Source organism: Megalobrama amblycephala, linkage group LG8, assembly GCF_018812025.1.
Source record: "Megalobrama amblycephala isolate DHTTF-2021 linkage group LG8, ASM1881202v1, whole genome shotgun sequence".
Taxonomy (NCBI): Eukaryota; Metazoa; Chordata; class Actinopteri; order Cypriniformes; family Xenocyprididae; genus Megalobrama; species Megalobrama amblycephala.
The window spans coordinates 27,403,789-27,407,728 of NC_063051.1; the positions used below are offsets into that span (position 1 = coordinate 27,403,789).

The window sequence follows — 3,940 nt, forward strand, 5'->3', positions numbered from 1 at the left end:
AAAATAACAAAATATAACCAAGAAATGTTATTATTTTGGGTCTGTACAGTTGCCTTTGAACATTAAATTATGCTGGTCAAATTGACCCATGAACATCACAAACGCAACAGAATTTTTTTTTTTGTATATATCAAAACACATCAGCATGTTGAAAGTTTGCATGCATCTTCATGACCCTAAATGAGAAAAAGTCACAAATTTTCAAGAATAACCAGGTTAACTGATATTTCCGACAACTCAAAAATCAAAATGGGTCAAATTGACCTGCAATAGGCTGCGGGTTTATTATTTTTTCGCATGTTAAAGGTTTGGTAGACGTGGTGCATTGAATTCGCCATATTGAATTGTATGAGGTGGATGGAAACACTAGGCTGTTTCAGTGCTGAAAGTTTTTCAGAGGAATGGAATACTTTTGTGAGAGAAAGTATCTCACAATTTTTTCACCACGTGCTATTATTGGCTCCTTAACATATTGCCAGTGCTCATTGTGGGCCGGTATGCACCAGTACTACGCAGTACTGTCACTTTTATATTTTTTTGACTCCCTGCCAGATTTCTCAAGTGGTACTCATTGCAGAGTCTAACTGCAGAGTCAAATGACGTCCAGCTCCACCTGATGGGCATATAATGGGATGTCTAATTGGCTGGGGATAGTCCAGCTCCACCTCTCTGGACATCTAATAGGGTGGAAGGATAGAGATGTGGGTAGGGGTAGGGTAGGGTAGGGTAGGGTTAAGGCAGTGTTGCCAAATCTGCGGGTTTCCCATGAAATTGGGCTACTTTAACACTGTTGCCGCGGATTGTTTTTCATGTCTGCAGGTTAAAGCGACCCAAATAACATGATATTTAGCCCCTGGAATGTGAATATTACCTGGGGAACCCCCACCAAAAACACAGATTTTACCACTTGGAATGTGATTTTTACCAGGGCACCCCCCACCCCCAACCCCCGAAACCCGATCGGGCTAGTTTTGAGTAGCAGTTGGGCGGGTTTTGTTGTGAAAACCTGGGAACCCTGTGTTAGGGTGTGGTTGGATATTCTAGCTCCACCCATTAGGCCCAAATTATATTCGCTCCTCCTCGCTGGACATCTAGCAAGGATAATAATTTAATAATTAACTTAAATTAACATTTTATTGCTGACAATAGATATAGAATTTCTTGTAAAATGTTTGTTATATGTAAATTTTATACATTCAATTGATCATAAGTGGCAGTTGTTACATTAACATTCTTTTTAAATTCTATTCAAAGAATCATGGAAGACAAATGTATTACGGTTTCAACAAAAATATGAAGCAGCACAACTGTTTTCAACTTTGATAATAATAAGAAATGTTTCTTGAGCAGCAAATCAGCATATTAGAATGATTTCTGAAAGATCATGTGACACTGAAGACTGGAGTAATGATGCTCAAAATTCAGCTTTGATCACAGGAATAAATTACCCAACCAATGTTATATGGTTATGCAGCCTTGTACAACTTGATCAATTAAAATATTTTGTGATAAATGTTTCAGGTTTTAGGGGTACAACTGGGAGCCAAACTTATTGGAGCTGGCCATTAGGTGGCAGTATATACTTATTTATCTATATGTGATTTTTCCAGAACACACATTCATTGTAACAAAGGTAAATGGTACACCTTTATTTCTAAACCAGAAGTTAATATTTCAGCTATTTGAATATTACATTGAGATTCCAGAAGGTCTTTTAAATCTGAGGAATGTTTCATTCATCTTTTCAGGTGGACCACAAACCTTATTAGAACAGACAACACTGGGAACAACATATCCATTGTTGCTGACTCCATGGAAAGAGAGGACGAAGTTGTAAAAAAAGTGTGGTATCACTTCTTTACACTGCACCGTATAACACAGAGCAGAGGTGTCCAAACTCGGTCTCCTGGAAGGGCCACTGTCCTGCAGAGTTTAGCTCAAACTTGCTTCACCACACCTGCCTGGAAGTTTCTAGTGTGCCATTTAACAAAAAGTTAATATCAATAACTTAGGCCTTGTTCGGGTAAATGTTTTGTTTGCCTTTTGCATTTAGATCTTTTATTTTTTTTTGACAGTTAGAATGATGTTGAAAATATTAATTGAGATATAACATCTAATGACCGGCCACATATTTTGTATCATATTGCAGCATTTATTCATGCATTTGTGAAGATCTTAACACACACACAAAAAAAAAAAAAAATAGAAGATAAGCTGCTGCATTAATGGATTGTTCTAATTCTCTTATTTCCTATTCCATCCGCATTTTAAATACTGGATGATAGATGTCTGTGAGGTGTGGAGTTTTGGCTCCTTCTCATTTTGGCAGCGACTCCAGACTATAAGCAGGAGCCCAAATAACGCAGCACTGAAATGAAAATCAATGCAGGAGGAAACACTGCCACTGCCAGAGGGAGGTATGCAAGGTCACAGGCCGGTATCATATTTTCCAGACACAGAATCACAATATTTTCCAATAGGGTCACGTTTAATCAAGAAAAACAGCATATAATTGGTTTCATATAGAATTTGCTGTGCATACAGTGGTAGGGCCCACAGAGAAGATTTAAAGGGTCAGCTATTGAATGTGGAGGTATAACCTAAATCCCAAATGAGCAATTAGTTATCAGCCACAGGGAAAAACCCTGCTGCAAAGAACTGTAGCAGACTGAATAAAAAACAAATGAACTGATTTTTGAGTTTTTGAATAGTGATGTGTGTTGTCTAGATTATTTGTAATATATATTTTTCACTGTAAAATATAAGAAAATGCTTTAATTTTACATCTAAAACATTATTATTTATAATATTGTACTTTAAACATTACATTTTATAGAATTAAAATATATACACTTCAAATGTTTGGGATTTTTCAGTTTTTGAAAAAATTATCTTCTGTTCACAAAGATTGCATTTATATGATCAAAAATACAGTAAATGCAGTAATATTGTGAAATATTATTACAATTTTAAAAAGTAGTGTATTCCTGTGATGACAAAGCTGAATTTTCAGCCAGTCTTCAGTGTCACATGAATCATGATCCTTCAGAAATCATTATAATATACAGATTTGATGCTCAAAAAGTTCTTATTATTTTCAATGTTGAGAACAGCTGTGATGCTTAATATTTTTGTAAAAATGATTTTTTGGTGTTGTTAGGTGTCACCTGCTTAATGTGGAATTTCAGATTGGCCTGGCCAGTGGAAGGAGATCACGAACTCACCCAGGATGAAGCCGCACGTGGGCAGAGGGTGAATGACCGTCTATAGAGCTGATATGAACTAACATCCTGTCCCTGCTGACTTTTGTTCAGTTTTTCTGTCTTTAGCTGATTAGCCAAGAGCAAGAGGGAGACAGAAGCACAGATGGCTAACTGTGATATATTTGAGCTGCATAGCAGAGCCTGTCTTTAGTGTCCAGGGTCAGCCATCTCTCAGTTTTTCTCTCTTTATTTATCTCCCTCCATATCTCCCCACTCCTTCTTCCCACTATGACATGAATCTATATGGGTATTCATGCAGGATGCTCAGTGTCTGTCTATATAACATTTGTAACACTTTACAATTAGGTTCATTATTTAAACATTAGTTAATAACTAACATGAAACATTTATTTTTTAATTAAAGGATTAGTTCACTTCTGAATTAAAATTTCCTGATAATTTATTCACCACATGACATCCAAGATGTTCATGTCTTTCTTAGAAATTAAGGTTTTTGAGGAAAACATTCCAGGATTTTTCTCCATATAGTGAAATTCAGTAGGGTTCACCAGGTTGAAGGTCCAAATTGCAGTTTCAGTGCAGCTTCAAAGGGCTCTACAAGACAAGCATTTGTGGTTAAAAAGTATATAAATTTTTATTTTTTTTAGAAACTGACCGATCGTTTCGCTAGATAACTCCTCGATTATTCCTCGTCTGGGATCATGTAGAACTCTTAG

General features: G+C 36.4%; 1 long non-coding RNA gene across 1 annotated transcript; it reads left to right on the top strand.

The window, feature by feature from the left end:
• Positions 1 to 1,147: 1,147 nt before the first annotated feature.
• Positions 1,148 to 3,617, top strand: LOC125273285. Its single transcript, XR_007186039.1, has 3 exons — positions 1,148 to 1,633; positions 1,749 to 2,417; positions 3,161 to 3,617. It is a non-coding gene; the product is annotated as an uncharacterized LOC125273285 (long non-coding RNA).
• The last annotated feature ends 323 nt before the right edge of the window (positions 3,618 to 3,940 follow it).